At 41.2% G+C, this 21,596-nt stretch overlaps 1 protein-coding gene across 5 annotated transcripts in view; it reads left to right on the top strand.

Annotated features, from left to right (window-relative positions):
* LOC127426292 (chemokine-like protein TAFA-1) overlaps positions 1-21,596 on the top strand; it is a 284,660-nt gene that overhangs the window by 211,515 nt on the left and 51,549 nt on the right. The window lies entirely within an intron of this gene.

The following is a 21,596-nucleotide window of genomic DNA, read 5'->3' as shown; positions in this document are numbered from 1 at the left end:
CGGGTATAAAAGGAGCTGGTATGCAACCACTCATTCAGAGTCTCTCTTCGGAGCCGAACAGTCGATGCTCACTGAGCTGAATTCCCACGGCTGTTCATTCACCTCTGCTGGATCTGACGGCGCATTTCAGCGGCTTCTCCCCCCTCTGCACTGGTGCACTGCAGAGAACGCCCCTGGGCGCTTCGGCAGAAATAAAAGAGTATATTTCTCTAAAAGAGTATATTTCTCTAAAAGAGCGGCACACACGGGACGTCTTTTTAAAGATGCATCTTTTTAAAGATGCCTTTCCTTTTGTGTGTTATTCCTGGTTGCGCTCGTTATCTCTCGCCCTCTGATGGCCATGATCACTGTCTTTCATGTCCAGGTGCTGCTCACATGGAGACAGCGTTCGTGGATGTGTCATGTACTCATAAGGTGCTCGCGTTGCACCTATGCCCGCAGAGCGCCGCCACCTGGCGCGGGCGCCCAAAGCTCCCGTCCAAGGCCTGTAGGTTTATGTCGTCTCTGACGGCCAAAGCCTACGGTGCCGCTGGACAAGCCGCCTCCGCCCTGCACTCCATAGCTCTCCTGCAAGTCCACCAAGCCAAGGCGCTAAAGGCACTGCACGAGGGTAGTTCCACCCCGGGATTGATGCAGGAGCTGCGCTCGGTGACCGACCTCAGTCTCCGGGCGACGAAGGTCATGGCGTGGTCTCTCAGGCGGGCGATGTCCACCTTGGTGGTCTAGGAGCGCCACCTTTGGCTCAACCTGGTCAAGATGGGAGAGGCCGACAAGGCACGGTTCCTTGGCGCCCCCATTTCTCAGGTTGGCCAGTCCGGCGACACCATCGAGGACTTTACCCAGCAGTTCTCAGAGGTGAAGCAGCAGATGGAGGTTATCCTGCACATCCTGCCCCGGCGCGGCTCAAGGTCCCGCACCCCATCTGCTCATCGCCAAGGGCGTCCCCCTGCGGTGACTGCACTGGCTTCGCAGCAGCCCACCCCTGCGCCCCTGAGACGGGTGGCCCAGGGACGACGAAACAGACCAATGGAGGGCCGGGAGGAGAATCTTTTGTTACCTTTGCATTTAATTGCGCTGTGTCCAAGTGGCTGCGGTACCCAAGAGTTCAGCAAAAGTGGTTTCCTTGTTCCCTTGGTCACATACTCGGTGTGCATGGCCGTCATCATGACCACCGTCCACCACTCCGTTTTGGCATGATTGGCGCTCCAGCGGCAGTTTCCCTGCCCCTGAGCACCCAGCTGTGGCACAAATCTGCCCCCGATGTGACAGTCTCCACGGGTCACAAGACAGGCCTCTTCCTCCCCCGTCTCAGGCTGTTCCATGGGTGGTCACAAGGAGCCAGGTAAGTACTTCGATGTCCCTGAACTCAGCATGGCCACGACACGGTGTGGCACCTCAGGCTCCACCCCGCCGCGAGGCCCCACCCACCGGTACGTCCAACGAGATTGTCCCCTTGGTCCCCCTCGCCCGGAGCTTGGACGCATGGCTTGCACTTTCCAATCCGTCGTGATGGTTGGTCCAGACCGTCTGACTCGGCTACGCGATTCACTTCACCAGGCATCCGCCCAGGTTCAGCGTCGTCCACTTCACCTCAGTGAAGGGCGAGAACGCTGCTACCTTGCGCGTGGAGATCACTACCCTCCTACGGAAGGATGCGATAGAGCCTGCCTTTCCGGCCAAGATGAAGAAGGGGTTTTACAGCCCCTACTTCATTGTACCGAAAAAAGGCAGTAGGTTGCGGCCAATCTTGGACCTGCGAGTACTGAGCCAGGCTTTACACAGACTCCCGTTCAAGATGCTGATGCAAAAACGAATTCTGGCGAGTGTCCGGCATCAAGATTGGTTCGTGGCGGTAGACCTGGTGCTCTCGCACCTCAGCCGACTAGGGCTTCGGGTCAACTGGGAAAAGAGCAAGCTCCTCCCGGTTCAGAGCATCTCTTTTCTCGGTTTGGAGTTGGAATCGGTCTCGTTGATGGCGCACCTCACGAACGAGCGTGCACAGTCGGTGTTGACCTGTTTGAAGGCATTCAGACAGAAAACAGCGGTTCCACTGAAACTCTTTCAGAAGCTCCTAGGGCATATGGCATCCTCAGCGGTGGCCACTCCGCTTGGGTTGATGCATATGAGACCGCTTCATCACTGGCTTCAGACTTGAGTCCCGAGATGGGCATGGTGCCACGGGACACATTGCATGGCCATCACGCCGATCTGTCACTGCCTCTTCAGCCCTTGGACCGACCTCACGTTTCTACGGGCAGGCGTTCCCCTTGAGCAGGTCTCCAGGTGCGTCGTGGTTATGACAGATGCCTCCAAAACAGGCCGGGGCGCTGTATGCAATGGGCACACAGCCGCCGGATTATGGATGGGCCCGCGGCTGCATTGGCACATCAACTGCCTCGAGTTGCTAGCAATTCTGCTCGCCCTGCGGAGGTTTTGGCCATTGATCCAGGGAATGCATGTGTTAGTTCGGACAGACAACAAGGCAACGGTAGCAAATGTCAACCATCAAGGCGGTCTGTGCTCCCGTTGTATGTCACAACTCGCCCGTCGTCTCCTCGTCTGGAGTCAGCAGCACCTCAAGTCGCTGCGAGCCACTCACATCCCGGGCGACCTCAACACTGCAGCGGATGCGCTGTTACGGCAGGTTACCCTCTGGGGAGAGTGGAGACTCCACCCTCAGGTGGTCCAGCTGATTTGGAGTCGATTCGGGCAGGCACAGGTAGACCTGTTTGCCTCCCAAGAATCCTCCCACTGCACAACCCCCCACCGCGAATTCCCCTGAGGGCATCATCTGGCACCCACAACTGGACCTCTGGAATCTCCATGTCTGGCCCCTGGACGGGACGCGGATGACTTTAGCGGTCTACCACCCTCAGTGGTAGACACGATCACTCAGTGTAGGGCCCCCTCTGTGAGGCTCCTGTATGCCTTTAAGTGGCATCTGTTCACTAAGTGGTGTTCTTCCCGACGCGAAGACCCTCAGAGATGCGCAGTCGGATCGGTGCTTTCCTTCCTGCAGGAGAGGTTGGAAGGGTGGCTGTCCCCCTCCACCATGAAGGTGTATGTAGCCGCTATAGCGGCACACCACAACACAGTGGACAGTAAGTGATTAGGGAAGCACGACCTGATCATCAGGTTCCTGAGAGGCGCCAGGAGGCTGAATCCCTTCAGACCGTGCCTCGTTCCCTAATGGGACCTCTCTGTAGTTCTTCAGGGTCTACAGAGAGCCCCCTCTGAGCCCTTGCAGTCAGCTGAGTTTAAGTCACTCTCTTTGAAGACTGCCCTCCTGACTGCACTCACTTCCATCAACAGGGTAGGAGACCTGCAAGCGTTCTCTGTCAGCAAAACATGCCTGGAGTTCGGTCCGGGCTACTGTCACATGATCCTGAGACCCCGACTGGACTATGTGCCCAAGGTTCCCACAACCCCTTTTAGGTACCAGGTGGTGAACCTGCAAGCACTGCCCTAGGAGGAGGCAGACCCAGCCCTGATGTTGCTGTGTCCGGTGCGTGCTTTACGCATCTATTTGGATCGCACGCAGAGTTTTAGAGTCTCTGAGCAGCTCTTTGTCTGCTTTGGTGGACAGCGGAAAGGAAGTGCTGTCTCCAAGCAGAGGATTGCCCACTGGCTCATTGACGCCATAACTATGGCATTTCACACACAGGACATGCCGCCCCCGGGAGGGTTACGAGCCCATTCTACCAGGGGTGTAGCGGCCTCCTGGGCCTTGACCAGTGGCGCCTCTCTAACAGATATTTGCAGAGCAGCGGGCTGTGCAACACCCAACATCTTTGCGAGGTTCTACAATCTCCGGGTGGAACCGGTTTCGTCCCATGTAGTGGCACGCAGGTAAGTCCAGGACAGCTGGCTGGGTGTATCACTTGCGCATAGCACCTTTCACCTCCCCTGAGCTGAAGACATGCGCCATTGACTCCCAGTAGTGTTCACAAACTGTGTTTCCTGGTTGATTTCCTCTGAGTCCTGTGGCAGACGAGTTTATGGAGAAACTCGCTGCCGGCTCAGTACACGTGCTAACTAAGCCCTGTACTGGGGTAGGTGCTCCACATGTGGCGGTTCCCCGTAGGTAACCCCATGCGACATATATCTTCCACTAATTCGTTTCCCTGTTGGTAAACTGAGTCTTCCTTGGGCAGAGGCCCCTCTGCCCCAGTCACCATGCTTGTAGTAACTCCTCCCCCATAGGGTAGGACCTACCATGGGACTTCTCCACATGGCATACTTCCAACAAAGCTCGGCAAAACCATGTGATGTATTTCCACTTAAATACCCCCCCCCACACACACACACCTCTCTCTGGGCAGGGTGTGGTCTCCGTGGTGTCTTCCCCAGAGGCCATGACTGGGCTAGCCCATCTCTATGTTTTGGGTAGTCGACTTGTCCCCAAAGGGCCATTCGACACTCATAACAGCGTTGGGGGAGGTTACGTGTCGGCCTGGTGTGCTGCTACGAGGCACATAGTGGTCTGCCCGTCACACACCGCCAGTTCACATAACACAGTTCAGCTAGTTGCGGCATTTCGTATACGGACCCCTAGTGTCACTACATCAACACAACGTCGAGTGAGTGACAGATAGGGAACGTCCTGGTTACTTGCGTAACCTCCATTCCCTGATGGAGGGAACGAGATGTTGTGTCCCTCCTGCCACAACACTGAACTCCCCCTGAAATGCTGGGACCTTGTCTCGGCTACTCGGCACAAAACCTGAATGAGTGGTTGCATACCAGCTCCTTTTATACCCGTATGTCCAGGAGAGTGGTATGCAAATACCACTCGCCAATTTTCATTGGCCTTTTGTCAAAGACCAAAGGTGTCTCGGGCTCCCAAGAGTGACCCCTAGTGTCACTACATCGACACAACGCCTCGTTCCCTCCATCACGGAGCGGAGGTTACGCAAGTAACCAGGACAATCTATGTTGACATTAATCAGCTTCTCAAACAGATAAAGGTCAAAGCAGGACTGTATTCAAGCAACAATTTATTTTTACATATTTTCAAAGTGTAGCACTTCTTAGGAACCCAAAAGGTTGATTGATCCAAAGTGATGGATTCAAGATTCCATGGCAAATAAAGAAAAGCTGAAGAAAGCTATGTAAAGATAGTTTAGTAAAATGATAAACTCATGCTTGGCAAAGTACCTCCCCTCCCCCACCATGGAACACAAGTACAAATGTCACAAGCAATTACACACAAATCATGACAAAAGAGTGTTATCATGCATAGATTTGTAATGACACTTACATTGCTGCCTGGCAGGCACACTGAAGACAGCTTGAGAGGCATCACAATATGTCACTGCTGGAGTAAAGCCAGTCCTGTTAAAATGCTTCAGAAATGCTTCAAAAACAAGCAACATGCAAAAACAATTGGCAGAATAAATTGGAGCTTATGGATGTTGCTGGCAAATTGATGCCTGTTATGCAAACTCATGCATGACCCCAATGTGCCATTGTAATGGAGAAAGGGATTTTTTACACAGCACTGTGTCTCTCTCTCTCTCTCTCTGTATCAGTCTGTATCTTTTTCTCTCTAGACACATACAATGATTTAAGCATGCATGCATAATTCGGAGCAGATAAGTGGCAACTGAAGCATAATGGCCATTAATAAAGGAACAGCGTGTGTGATGCTAGAGCTCACTGACGGGAACATGTACTGCACAAGGCTAAAGCAGGAGAAGACTGTGAAAAGCTGCATAGCTAATAGAAGCCGCTACCAAGAAGGAAAGTGTTGTAGAAAGACCACTGTCTCTAATGTATGGAATAATCTTTGCTCTAAAGTTGTATTTTGATTTAGACTCTTGTATAAGTTTAGACTCTTCTGGCTTGGCCTGGTTTGACATTTAGGGACAATTTTCTTGCTTAAGTACAAAAGACCTAATATTTGATTGGAAAACTAGTGGCATAACATAAAATTCTGTCATTATTGACTCACCCTCATGATGTTTCAAAACTGTGCATTTGTTTAAAATCTGATTGCTCAGACGTTCCTCTTTCAAACCTCAGCAGACTGCTTACTTAAACAGGAAACGTTTGTCTGACCACAACGAAAGTGACCACTTACAATTAATTTTGTCTTTAGAGTATGAGCTGTTTTATCTGAAATAGTAGATACCACAATAATAAACCATCATAGAAAATACTCATTCAAACAATTGCACAGAAGTGTGAGGGTGTGTTCACACTTAGCAGGTTTGGTTCGATTAAAATGAACTCTGGTGCGATTGCTCTGTTAGTGCGGTTCATTTGAACAAGTGTGAATGCTGCCATCCAAACCTTGGTGCGCACCAAACAAGTGGACCGAGACCCCCTGAATAGTGGGTCTCGGTCCGCTCCCAAACAAACTCTGTTGCAGTTTGATTGACATACGAATGCAGCATGGACCAAAGATGTCTAAATGGACCAATAACAGGAAGTAATTTGCCTTTAATACTGACCTCAAGCATACCTGGTTCTTCTCATCATAGGAGCTATGTTGCCCATTACAGTTCGGTACAGGTGTCGGAAATGCTGTCATCCGTCCTTGAAGCATATCTTCATTTATGTGTGCAACGGAGGAATTCCTGGCACTGTTTTGGCTCCTTTACATATTTTAATAGCTCTTCGTTTGTTCTCAGCTGGTAAAAATACCACCATATATACATAAATCCAATGAGCGCATTTAGCCCAGCAGCCAGCATTGGTTTGGATGTTCGGCAAGTTCCATCGCAAAATATACGTCATAAAAGCTGTCCAATCAGGTTGTGACCTTATCCTTATGCCATTTGTTTTGTATTTTTAGGTTCGGTGATAAAAATGCCAGTGTGAACGCTAAGCAAACCAGGACTAAATGTATAATTTTCTTTTTTGGTCCGGACCAAGAGAACCAAGAGAACCGAACTACAAGTGTGAACACACCCTGACTGTGTGGCTGTACTGGCTGTTTACCGCTGAAATGAACGGAAACTATTGTAGACTTTATAATCAAAATTCCCTATCTGTCACTCACTCGACGTTGTGTCGATGTAGTGACACTAGGGGTCACTCTTGGGAGCCCCAAACACCTCTGCTTTTTGAAAAAAGGCCAATGGGAATTGGCGAGTGGAATTTGCATGCCACTCCCCTGGATATACGGGTATAAAAGGAGCTGGTATGCAACCACTCATTCAGATTTTCTCTTCGGAGCCGAGCGGTTCTAGTCATTGAAGCTGAATTCATCCGCGAGTTCATTCACCTCATCTGCTAGATTTTACGGCACATTTCAGCGGCTTCTCCCCCTCTGCACCCGTGGGGTGCAGAGAACACCCCTGGGTGCTTCGGCAGAACAACAAAAGAGTATATTATAAAAAAAATAGTATATTTTCATTCTAAAAGAGCGGCACACACGGAACGTCTTTTTAAAGATGGCTTTCCGTTTGTGTGTTATTCCTGGTTGCTTAACCCGGAAGTGCATCAAAACTAAATGTAAAGCCCATTTTAAAAGTGACTATTACATTTATAGTTTACAAATTACAAATTTGTTATAATTCATACAATTATTTATTATTATTATTATTATTATTATTATTATTATTATATTGAATTAATATGATTTTTTTATTCTTTTTTAATTCAAGATCAAGCTGATGTTGTCAGCCGTGGACTGATCTCCCTCATCTTTCGTAATTTGTCAAACAAACATTACATGTTTTTTATTTTATTATTATTATTTTTTTATTATTATACAAACAGATCCTGTTTGAATCAGAAATAAATAAAAACAATGTGACTTTTTAATAGCACAACAGTAGGGCTTAAAAATAGGCTATATCTCGATATTATATTTTTCAGCCTATTTGATATACAGTATATCTCAGTTATGTATTTGCTCTGAAATTATTATTTTTTTTTTTTTTATCAGAAGTACCATCATTTCAACCAAACTAGATTCTAAACAAGAAGATTTAATGTTGTTAAATTATGTTTAATGCATTAAGTAAAAAAATCTAGTTAAAAGTAGTGAAGGCATGTTTTCATTACACAAGAAGGAATAATATATAATCAACACAAGATGGAATCATATATAATCATTTTTATTTATTTGTGCAAATATACAACAATACAGTAATAAAATGCATAATAACTGAAGTGTTACCACTTTCTTCAGCAGAATATTTTTGTTGATATTTGGATCATGAAGAGTCATATCAACTCCCTTAGGTTAAACAATAATAAAAGTAAATCATTGTACAGCTTCTACGGCGTTTATAGCAGTTGTGTTGAGTTGTTTGGGCCATTAGGCTACAGTAGGTCCTGCTTCGGCTGCATCAAATCCAAGTGCTGACTTAGCTGTGTGACCTCTTTTTTTTTTTTCAAGAAAAAGTCTTTCATGAGGGCATGTCTTATTAGGCATTGATTTGGCATTGCCAGTTAGCTTGTAGTATGCTACCAACACAACACAATTTTGAGGTGTTTATTTTGTGATAGGTAACAACTTAGTAGTTATTTTAAGTGATCAGAACATCACTAACGTCAGTAACGTTGGTCGTTCTTCAGTACGTATAAAATATAAAATTTTCCATTAACTATGAACTCATTAATTTATCTTCCATATTAGTTAGTAGTAGTGACTGATAGTTAATTCTGTACTCTTCATTTGTCTTGCATTAGTCCCTACATACAGTAGTTATGTATTAACTATGGAACGTTATTATAAAGTGTTACCAGATTAGGTACAGCTCTCATTTATTAATGCAGATATACAATAAAACTGCTATGGGATGTGCCTGAAGCCGAATACCTTATTCAGAAAGGCACGAATAATGACTTCAAAACGAATAACAGGTTCATCCGAATAATATAAAAAGATATTCGTATGACTGATTATCCAAGAGGTACAAGTATAAAGCGATATTTTAAATAAACATATACAAAATTACAAAGAATTTATGAATCTGTGCAGCCAATATTCTAAAGTGTAAACCTTATGAATGAAAATGCGCAGGTTGTGATTTCAGATCAGATGGCCATGGTCTCGAAATTCTGTTTCATGCAGATAGTAATATTATAAATACCAAGATAAACCACAGTTAACAACATATTCCACAGTTAATGTAGCCTACAAATTCAGCTTCATCTGGTAAGAAAAAAAAGAATAAAATAATATATGTTTTAAAATAGTTATTGTATAATAATAATAATAGTAATAATCATACTATTATTAGGCTATTATTATGAAAAGGCATATACAAGGCATATTTTATTAATAGAAACTATATATGTAAGAGTAACATTTAAAAATGGGCATTTCAGTTAGTTTTGACGCACTTCTGGTTTAAGCCCCGCCCACTCAAATACTGCTAATTTTGTCACATGAACAGATACAGATACAAAGACAGATAATGGCTTCACTGCACACCCCTAAACTGCTATATATATTAAAATATTTAACTCACTTGTTTCTCCTTCATCTTTAATGGACTTTGGTCCTTAGCACAATGGCTGAACCTCCTGCTTTATTTCATCGTAGAGCCATTGAAGTAGTTTAGAGCATGTGCACGTCAGTGTCAGTTAACAAATTGATGTGAGGGCATAGCGTACATTGGTTCCAGCGTGTTTTATCATTTCACGAAAACCTTTGCAGTCTAGCTGTATGGAGGATCTTTAAGGACATCCTTACAGATATAATAAGTTGTAAACTTATATTCTTAGCTCGTTTTGTGTTTGCATTTTAATGCACTCTGCGCATGTACACACGCTGTACATGAGCTCTTCGCATTCGTCAAGCTTGAAGAAGTGTAATCGAGCTGCAAATCATGATCGTTCCAATGAGACTGGAGTTTCCCACCCAAAGTCGATTATATCGCTTCAGAAGACATGGATTAAATCGCTCGAGTATGGATTGCCTTTATGCCTCTTTTGTGTCCTTTTTGGAGCTTGAAAGTTTTGGACCCCATTTTATGGAGAAAATCACCTCATATCTCCATTTAATAACTTTGTTTGTGTTCCGCAGAAGAAAGAAAGCCACAGGACTTTGAAGATGAGAAAATTTGCATTTTTGGTTGAACTATTTCTTTAATGTGAAAAATGTATGTAAAAATATTATTCCTTGCTGTGAAAATATGGATATAGTGTTGTGAGGTAAAATATTGCAATACTTATCAATAGTTTTTCCCTCACCTCTAGTGTATATGCATAAATAAACAGGCTGAACTTGTGTTACTCAGTTGCGGCAAGGTCATTGGCTCCATCTGAAATATACCCAGCCTCTCAGCACTCACTTATTCTGCTTGCTTCAGGCTATGTTTGTATGTGTGTGCACATTTTCTCTGATCTGAGCACCCACTGGTACATGTGTCCACTAGCTTGTGTGTATTTACTTGTGTGTAGGCCTATTTGCTTGTCCCCCTCTCGGGGAAGCAGACCTCCGCTGAAGGGGATTCTGGATATAAAACTAAAATGGGGTCACACATGTAGAAAGTGACAAGGAAGAGAAGCCTTTGTCTTTATGATTTGAGACCATTAGTGGGTGTATAGTCTAAAAACACATGTATCTTCTACAGCAGTTGGAAAATTTGCAAGAACAGCTACATGTCATATTCATTTGCATGAGCTGCTTGTTCCTTTAAGCTAGCCTGACATCATGAAAGTGCTCTGAGACAGGCGTTAAATCAGCAGCAGTCTGTTCTGTAGATACCATGAACTGTATTTAGCTTTCAACTGCCTCTATTGAACGTATTTACCAATAGGTCCTTTGGCTATTCATATGTGTTGGTGTTGACTCAGGGTCTCTGCTGAGTCACTATCATTGCTCATGGGTCTGTTGAGCTACTTGAGATTAATCAGCATGTAAGTTTACAGCCTGATCTCATTAATATACGTAGTTATTATATGTACGTTAATATTAGTAAAATGTATATGTACACGTTTGTACGTTTGGATAGACACTAAAACGTACAATAAGGACGTTTGAAACCATCTAAAACATAAACATTTCTACGTATTTACAGCTTCAGAAACATAAAATATTGACAAATCCATTACAAATATATTTGACTACACAAATCAATTATAAATATATTTGTACATTTTAACTGTTTTATAGATATTTTAGATCCCTTAACCCTACCCCAACCTCTAAACATAACCACATTTCAACAATATAAAAACATGTAACAAGTAGATTAATGTACAGTAGCAATAATTTTTGTTACAATACTGTATATTAATTTATATATATTTTACAGCCGCTAATCCCACACCTACTCCTAAACCTAACCATAACCATTTATTAAGCATATAAATCACGTAAAAGGTAGATAAATTTAATCACAATAATTTGTTCAGAAAAATGGCAAAATTCAATACAAAAGTAGTCCAAAGGGTGATGCGCTGAATCCGATGTGCTCCCTGACAGCATACAATAGCATTGTGTGAAGTGGAGAGTAGAATTTAAATTATTAATCACTGTAAATCTTCTCCTGATGCACTCCATAACGGCACTGTCATGTCTCATTCAAACATATACATCGCAGAATGCGGCATGTCGCAAATGGTCACGAGACACATGAGAGCCAATGAGCATTGTACATCACTGCCGTAAAACCGCTGGTCGTAATGCTTGAGGCAATTTTTTAATTTTGAAAACGAAACCAATGCAGGAGATGGAGATGGAGACTGTTGAATAAAAGGCTTGAATCTGGGTCTGTTCTTCATAGAAATCAAGTGGAAGATTTGGATTATAGCTCAATTTTATTATTGTTTTATGGTGCTTTTTGTGGGGGGGGTTTTTTGTTGGTTTTTTTTTTGGGCATATTCTGAAAACTCCTTTTGTGTCCCATGGCAAGCAAAAATAAAATAAAATGCTCAGTAAATGATAAAACAATTACAGAGTTTTTATTCATTTTGAAGTGATGTCTTGGTTAAAGTGATGTAATCCTTTAAAACGTTGTACAGGGCAGCAGAAATCACACAACTGAAAAATGTCATATTATAATGCCAACTGCATTAAATGTTATGGCATTTAACTAATCTCATTGATTATAAATGAAATGTAATTAAATGATTAAATCTATGAATTATTCAATATTAATCAATTCAAACAGTACATGTAAACATTTGTATGTTTCTTTAGGTGTTAATACGTAAAATTATGACGTTTAGATGCCGTCAATGCGTCAATATTGTACGTTTCGGTGTCTATGCAAACATAAGAGAATGTACATTTGCTAGAACCAAACTTTACGTAAGAATACATACAAATTCTCATGAGATCACATTGCAATTTAGGCAGTACACCACCATATATTGTGGGTAGTTAGTGAATTAAATTATGAACTAGCCAGGTTTGGCACAAACTTTTTATCACATGCAGTAAATGTTGGCAATAAGTCCAAAATGATATGCTGTGTTTTAGGAAAACACAAGAATAAATGTCAAGTTCATAATATGTAGACAATGGCTTATTTTTCTATACAAAAATCCCTACTAAGTGCTCTCAGATTGAATGATCTGTTTACATGTAATCTCCCTGGCCAGTGTAAGATGTGAGATTGCTGTAGACAACTTTGCATTCGGTCTTTGTACCATTCACAGTCCATTTCCCAGCACATTTTTTAGAAAAATGTCATGTGAGTAAAATTTATGTCAGCCCAGAGGGAGTAACATGTCTAGAGCTATCTTAAAATTCCACAGAGACCGGGAAAGATTCTTGGCTCCGTTTTAAGCTGCAAGAAGTGGGTTTGTACATCTTTTAAACGTAGGATGGGAAATCAGATTGGCATTTTTCGTGTTTTAAAGATGAGAAGCTACATTTCTGTCGCCAGCCCTGAAAGCTGGTGCTATTAAACATAAATGGATTATAACAGCTGCTTCAGATTCAAATTGATGCTGCATGTTGTTGGGAGATGTGTTGATTTGAATTTTTATAATGCTAATCAATAAAAGAATCATCTTGGTTTTATCCAATAAATACATTTTTTAGTCTTGTGATGGTTGATATGAAGAGTGTCTATTTGACCTAGAAAAACTTGACTCATGGACAGACTTTGTTTCTAAATTTATCCCTTATTCAAAAGCTCCATTTTGATGATCAGAAACCATTCGAGGAACCATTATTTACTTTAAATCTTTTAGACTTAAACTGAAGAAATGTCTCCGTTTGTCTTGTTCCCATTCGTTTGTTTACTTAGTTTGAGCATGGGTCCTCTCCTCTCCAGCGAATCTTCTACTCCAAACGTTTCCTCTCCAGCGACTCCAGTGTCAATCTCCTCAATGCAAGCTTCGTTGTTGCAAACCCTCCACATCAAGGAAAGTCACCATCTCTATCAGCATTAGTCTTCATCGCGTAAACTATCACCACTGCAACCCATTACTGTCACGTCATCACTTACATTCTGGCTTTGTTTGTGTGTCAATAAATACCTGTTTGGGTTCTAACATCATGAGTATATGTTACACCAATTAGGGTTGGTGAAGGAGAAAGAAGAATAGAGAGAGAATTTGTGAATGATGAAAACTTCAAAAAATATGAGCATTAAAAGCATCCGATTTCTCCAGACTGAAATGTAATTAAGCCATGTTTGATGGAAACACTGAATTAATCAGGTTAGCCAGACTGCTGTGTGTTTTGCCTTTGCAATAATTTACACTTTAACGGTTGCCATCTGTGAATGAAAACCTCTCCATACTGGGCGTAAAGTAATTTCCAACCATAGCGTTTTCTCTGCCAATTTCTGTATCCAAGTCTATCTCTCTGTCTCACCCTGTACATTACAGGCCTCATAATGCAATCAGGGCCTGGTATTAATCATGTGATGGTTATGAGACCCAGGTACTGTAATTGTCTTTGTTAAAAAATCACCAGTGCGCTTGCATTTGGTTGTCAGGTATGACACTCTGTATTCTTGTCACCACAAGGTGAAAACAGAGTAGTCAAGAGAACAGTCACACATCACCTTCTATTATCTAGCTTGTCACATATGGCTTGTTATCACTGAACTGCACTGGCTTACAAATGAGCAACTATTTTTGTAGGTGTAAGTATAATATACATAGAAATATACTGTATTATACTTGGGGCAATATATTGTAATATTTATTATATAATATATTATAGTTGAGGCAGGTTTTCACATATATTTTAAAGGCTGTGATTTTATACCTTTTTATTTAATCAAATAAATAAAATTATCTGTTGGCTAAATAGATGGTTTGATATTTTTTGCATGTTACCTTAAATTAATTGTTTTGTGCTTCATTGTTTTATTGTCTAAATTTGCTATAAAATAAATAAATAAATAAAAACAATAAACAGCCTTAATATATTTTTAATGGCAGGTTCCACTGTGACAATTTAACCTTTATAGTGTGACACCATGCCCTGCTAATTGGGCAAATTTAAGTGCAGTGGGTTTTGTACAGGTGATGCTTCTTTTGGAAACGGATTTTTAAAAGCTGAATTTACAATGGATAATGAATCCATTATATCCAAAATAAATGAAATGGACACCAAGTAGCTTGGAGTAAAGTGTGTGAGAGCTTTTTAATTACTCGTATCCCACTGCTCCCCTCCACACTCCTTCACTACTGTGCTTTTAATTAGCTTTTGACTCACCAATACAACTCTAAGGCATTGATTCCCTTAAAGGTATTCTCTTTGTGTGGTACTGTAATGACCCTGGGTCTAGAAAGACCTTATGGGACGAATGACCGGAGTTGCACTGATTGATGCAACCCAAACCTCTGGAGTGAAGAAACTAAAACAGGGTTCAAAACTAACATTTTGTCACACTTGCCAAAGTATTTAATGAAACCATGTTTTGCATTATTTCCATACAAATAATATATTTTGTCCCCATGGCAGTTAAATTATTTAGTTAAATTACAGTTAAATTACCCATTGTGGTTTTGCTCTTATATGTCTTTAATTTCTTAAAATATTTTTTATTATTCATTAAGAATTAATTGCTCATGGTAAAAATGGTATTTATTTGCACATTATTTGCAGTTTTAGTGCCTAAAGGAATTAGATCAGGTAATCCCCAGCTATAAAGCAGAGGATGCAGCAGAATCACCACGATCTGGTACACTCTGTCGGGACTGTACAGCATAACTTGATTATCCAGACACCTGACTCATCTCTTTAACATGCCGAAAATGCGCTTGACTACACCATGCATCTGAATATATGTCAGGTTATAATACTCTTCTCCATTATTTGATCATTATTTGATGAATTATTGCTGCCATTATTAATTGAAAATGTACACAATCATCTCTTTTAAATAAAATTCTGTTTGCCACCTGTTTAACTTTGGCGGTAATAGCGCAATGTAAATTGCAATGGGAAAATAGCACAGAGTTTTGTGAATAAAGCAAAACCTATAATAAGACTAATTTACATAGAAAGCAGGCATGTTTGTGTGGAAAGGAATGACAATGACGTAAGTAAAATACTCAAGATGCAGTGCTATTTCAGCGCTGATTGCACCTACTTAAACTAGATTGCGGATGGCTGTGAATAAAACACAGATTTTTACTCTTAAATAACATGTAAAAGTGGCACAACTTTTTTTGTGAATTCGCCTCTTAATGTTGCAGTTCCTAAAAAAGTAGCCAGCTGTTTGACGAGTAACACGGCTTAAATTTACACGCCAAAGGCAATTTGAAGCTTGGAGAGTGGACCCTAAACAAAAAGCTGACCTTGTCCATGTGAAGTTAATTTTACTGATATCGGGCATTTTAATGTTTTTTGCCTTGAACAAATATTGCTTGACACCCAAGCACTCTGTCATAAAGCCAACAGATGTACCTATGGCCACACGCACACTTACACAGGTAATGGAGTGGTGATTACCTGTAGCTTACAGAAACATGGTGTGAATGAGTTTAGCCTCAGCAGCAGGGCTAGGCTGGGATGGCCATTTGTCTTCTAAGAAATTCTGCTTTAGACTCAGTCTGGAGGTGTCATTACCCCACACTCATTGTGAGCACAAATGGCACAAGTGCAGGATAGTTTAATGTCCACCTGTCTGATGGCTGTGCAAAGAGCTTCCTCTCTGGCGTCTCTTAATTTCTCACTGTCACACACACACAGATTAATTTAGCAACCCAGCAAACACACACATACTTGTGCTGCCACGGGATGTAAAAAGCATTAAATCCCACAGAAAGACACTTTGCGGTAGGTAAACCTATTATTACCTTCCATTAGATTTACTTTAAGTCATTACAGTCAAACCCAATAAGATACAGTGTAAGGAAATGCACCATTCTGTGTCACGTTTGTGATTTGAGCCAGTACCTTGCCCATAAAACAGATATATAGAATCTCTGTTTATTGCTGTCAGATAAATGTGCTCTGTAAATGTGCACCAGGGTATGATATATGATTTATTTGTTATTAAATAAATAATAAACATTTATGAACAAGGAGGGCCAGTCGTAAGTAATCGAAAATACTAAAATGTGGTAACACATTAAACATATTTTAAATGCTTTAGTGAACATTGGGACAACAAATCCCAAAGTTCCACAAATATTAATTAAGCAGATTTCATGTGATCTAGAGCTAATTACAAAAGGCGTGACTTCTATGATAGGAAAAGGATCCATTGGACACATGTGATAGTAACTAAAATGCTAATGCACTTGATTAAGTGATTATATAAGGGATGAATAAGGTTTTGCATGTTTTATGGCTTTGACAGAAACAATATGTTTTTCACAAGTGAGGCATGTTTGGCCAACTGGTGCCCTATTTCCCACAGTCATGGAAAACCTGGAAATATCAAGGAATTTTAAAATTCTGAAAAATATTTTAATGTCATGGAAAAGTCACTGAAATGTGTATGGTGAATAGCATTTTTTTTTTCTTCTAATTTTGCTGTTCTCTAAAATGTTTCATCGACTAGATATTGTTCTTAGTTAGTGCATGTGTAGAACAGGCATTAGTGATAACATCAGTCTGTCAGTTAAGGGACTTATTGGAGACGTTTGTACAGTACACTAAATTAAATCATTTAAATGTATTCATTTTAAAAGATTAATATCAGAAATACTAATGGAAATCAATCTCTGTTAAATTATTTTTCAAAATCTTTTTGAATCAGGAATAACTGGAAAGGTCATGAAAAAGTCATGGGCATTTACTGGTTTGGGAACCCTGCCACTAAAATCAGAGAGCAACGACTGGTTCATAGGAATTTAGTTTACTATAGTGCATCCATATACACTCACTGAGCACTTTACTAGGAACACTACGGTCCTAATAAAGTGCCCGACATGGTCTTCTGCTGTTATAGCCCATCCGCCTCAAGATTTGACGTGTTGTGCATTCTGAGATGCTATTCTACTCACTACAATTGTACAGAGCGGTTATCTGAGTCACCATAGCCTTTTTTTCAGCTCGAACCAGTCTGGCCATTCTCTGTTGGCCTCTCTTATCAACAAGGCATTTCCATCCGCAGAACTGCTGCTCACTGGAGGTTTTTTGTTTTTGGCACCATTCTGAGTAAACTCTAGAGGTTATTGTGCGTGAAAATCCCAAAAGATCAGTAGTTACAAAAATACTCAAACCAGCCCGTCTGGCACCAACAATCATGCCACGGTCAAAATCAGTAAGATCACATTTTTTCCCCATTCTGATGGTTGATGTGAATATTAACTGAAGCTCCTGATCCATATCTGCATGATTTTATGCAATGCACTGCTGCCACACGATTGGCTGATTAGATAATCGCATGAATAAGTAGATGTACAGGTGTTCCTAATAAAGTGCTCAATGAGTGTATATTCCTCTGATGTGCAAATAGTAGACAAAGTAGCATGATGTCCTACTTGTGTAAATGCCACTGAGTGCTTTGACGGGGAGTTTTATGCTAATGTAGAGTTGAATTACAGTGTGGCAAAGACCTTGGCGGTTTAAGCCAACGAGTTTAAAACTTACTTTAAAACTGTCTGCTTCTGCTAACATATTCTTCTGGTTGAAAAAAAGATGAAAAACTAAATTCGCTACAGCAGGTAAATAGTTTGCCAGGCCATAAAGGTACTTTTTAATAGCCATTTGTTTGTGATTGTGGTAGAGGGCCACAAGTTTTCATATAATGTGTCAGCTTGTTTTCTGAACAGTCAAAAACCAAGATGAAAACATTCATTTGGATCAATAAACTATAGCATGGATTTAAAAGGATAGGAATAGAGCCAAAAAGAGCCTAATCCTCATGACAAGGCAATCACAATTTTCATGGAAACCCATGCACTGCAATAATGACTACGATCGAATGGCTGCTTTATTAGACAACTGCATCCAAAATGAACACCACAGGGAGAAATTATTCACTCTGACTGAATGAGTGTGTGAATCTTACCCAGCCAGCCTCAGACAAGAGCCTTAGAAAACCATATACAAGGAAAGTAGGAAATAGTAAAATAGTCATTAAGACATTTTAAGCAGTTAACAGAGGTTAAATATATAGGACAGGGGTGTCAAACTCAGTTCCTGGAGGGCCACAGCCCTGCAGAGTTTAGTTCCAGCCCTGCTCCAAAATGCCTCCTTCAAGCACTCCTGAAGACCTTCATTAGCTGCTTCAGATGTGTTTAATTAGGGTTGGAGCTAAACTCTGCTGGACTGTGGCCCTCCAGGAACCGAGTTTGTCACCCGTGATATAGGGAGTCCTTATGGATGTGTCATGATGTTTTGTGGTTTCGAGTTAAATATATCATCGAGTCAGCTTATGGTGAGTATAGTGGAAATGTGTCCAGATTGAGCTATCAACAAGGGCAGTGAGTATTTTTAGTGTAATCCTGTCAGTAGGCTGTTGGGGTGGATGTTTTAATGGGGCATCAGAACTAGAGAGGGTAAGTGTTGCCAAATGTGTTCAGCAAATGAATGCCTCTTGCTCAAACATGAAAGCACCACAATGGCAGTCATGTCCACTGCTCACTTAATGGGCAGTCAGGCAAGCTATATTATTTCGGACACTGCAACAAACAAAGATACAGTGGCTCGCAGGAGGGCTTCTGGTTTTAATAAATCACAAATAACAAATAATATTACATTCAAATTGTTAAAATATACAGTTTACACACTTTCCAGCAACAATAAAAACACGCAGCTTTGAAATGTGTATTCCTTGAATTGAGCCAAGAGGTCAGTGTGTGACGTTTTGATCTTCTATTGGTCACACGTCTTCTCGTCATCCAAATTCGCAGATCAGAGTTCACTAAACTAGAACTTTTGTATGCAGCATGAGCTTGCGTTTCCAGTCACGCATGTGTTTGAATGTGAAAGAATGGAGTGCGAAGTGTAGTGTGACCGCACCTTTAGGCCTGTTTCTCTTTTCTATTGCTCATTCTTGCATAACCCCGAAGCAGAAGGAGTTTGAAAAAACTTAAAGTGCAAAGAGCTCGAGGGAGGGGAAACCTTTATCTCTAGCTTAACATTTGTTTATAATGCTGTGACGAGGAGGAGGGTGTGGCCGGGCTGTGATGGTGCATGGCCATCTTTATACTGTTACAAATGCTTATGCTGTCCAAAATTTGCATTGTCTCAGAATTTCTCACTTTTCAGCTATACTTATGTGTATGAAAATGAATGCACCAAAATTAATAAAAACAGGTATGAAATTGTTAGATAGTGGAATGAAAAATTAAAGTGGCATCAGAAATTCTAAATAGCAATATATTTTTAATTGAACCCAACTGAAACCCCAACCTAAAGTTATGTAATTAAACATAAAATGATTTTGAAATGATAAAGCAATAGATATACTGTTCAAAATGACTACAAAAAGTATATGGACACATGTGAAAACTTGCTGAGAATTTTATACATCCAAACTCACCTTAACACCAATTGGTAAAAAGTGGTAAAAAAGTACTTGCAAAAATGGTTCAGAAAATGTTTGCCGATGCCACTTACTTTGAAATGTTGTACTCTAATGCAATGACATTCATACATTTTTGAATGGTTTTATGCAGTTGCTACCTTGTTATTTATACTTGAAGGGATAGTTCACCCAAAAATTTAAATTAACTCATCATTTACTCACCCTAATGCCATCCCAGATGTGTATGACTTTCTTTCTTCTGCTAAACACAAACTAAGATTTTTAGAAGAATATGTCAGCTCTGTTGGTCCTTACAATGCAAGTGAATGGGTACCAAAATTCTGAAGCACCAAAATGCACATAAAGGCAGCATAAAAATAATCCATTAAACTGCAGTTGTTAAATCTGTATCTTCAGAAGCTATATGATAGGTGTGGGCGAGAATCAGATCAATTTTATATCCTTTTTTTACTATAAATTCTCCTCACTGCCCAGTAGATGGTGACATGCATGAAGAATATGAATCTCCAAAAACAAAAACATAAAGAAGAAAGTGAAAGTGGAGATTTATATTCAAAAGGACTTTGTTGCTAGATCACATGAAACACAATTTTTAGGTTACCTGACAAAACATTATTTTTATATTGTTTAACCTAAGTGTCTATATACTTACGGTAAATACATAAAAAAATAGATACATACAACAACTTTTCTTCTTTCCCTCTTCTTGTTTGCATGCTCTCACTCCAGTCAGCATTGTGCACTCTCTCCTGGATGCCCTCGCATGAGCTCTGGTGTAATTGTAGGGATGTGGGAGCGGGCAGGTGGACAGCTGTCAGGGGAAGATAAAGAGGGTTTCCTCCAGTGTTGGGGAAAGGGAAGCATCTGATGGAGGGCCTCTCTGCAGCAACCCCACTGGCTGAATTACCTGGCCGCTTTATAATTGTGTGAGAGGTGCACTTCCAACAGCTCAGTCATTACTCAAACGGCCCTGCCTGGCCCAGCGAGGGAACTGCCTGCCTCCTTTTCTCCTATCCCCTCCTTTCTCTTTTCCTGTCCTCCACTTCAGTCCACCTCTGTTCCCTTGTTCTTCCCTTTCTTGGGGTTGGTGTGGAGCTGTGAGCTTAGCCCACTCTTAGATGGGGAAACCATTACCACTCATCATTCCCCCCTGAATCACCCAACCTCTTCACAGGGTGCTCTCTATTGTTATGGTGACCCACTAGTAGCTTTTTGCACAATCCAATCTTTTCTTTTTCTTTTTTTATCCTCTTTTTGTCACAATGGGGTCCACTTTACTGCAGTGCATGTCACACAGCCCCACATATCCTGTAAAGTTTATCTGTGTGTGTGTGTGTGTGTGTGTGTGTGTGTGTGTGTGTGTGGGTGTGTGTTGAAGGGCAGGGAGTGTGGTAACGACTATGATGACTTCATAATTGCTCTGTCTCAAGGCCCTTTATTATTTAGCCCAGAGAATGAGTCTTACCTACTCAGTCATAACAGTACCATATGCATCCACATTTTCATCCCAAACTAAACCATTGCAGCCTTCCTTTGCTCCACATAAAGGCCCTTACTTACATCCAGCCAGGGTAAAAGGCTTGTCAATTAGATAAGATAATCAGCATGCTTCAAGGGCAATTTGCAACGTGGAAAAAAGAAAGAATACATGGTAATTACATGGAAAGCCTGGCAGTGTGTGTCTGTGGAAGAGCCTATAATTTTCTCTTTAGAGGCTTTTTACAAGGGCCATTTGCTCTAATGCTGTTTTAACTGATGACTCCAAAAGTT

Source organism: Myxocyprinus asiaticus, chromosome 35 (assembly GCF_019703515.2).
Source record: "Myxocyprinus asiaticus isolate MX2 ecotype Aquarium Trade chromosome 35, UBuf_Myxa_2, whole genome shotgun sequence".
In the NCBI taxonomy this organism is placed as follows: Eukaryota; Metazoa; Chordata; class Actinopteri; order Cypriniformes; family Catostomidae; genus Myxocyprinus; species Myxocyprinus asiaticus.
Note: the sequence above shows the minus strand (reverse complement) of the source record. Positions and strands in the feature narration are given on the sequence as shown.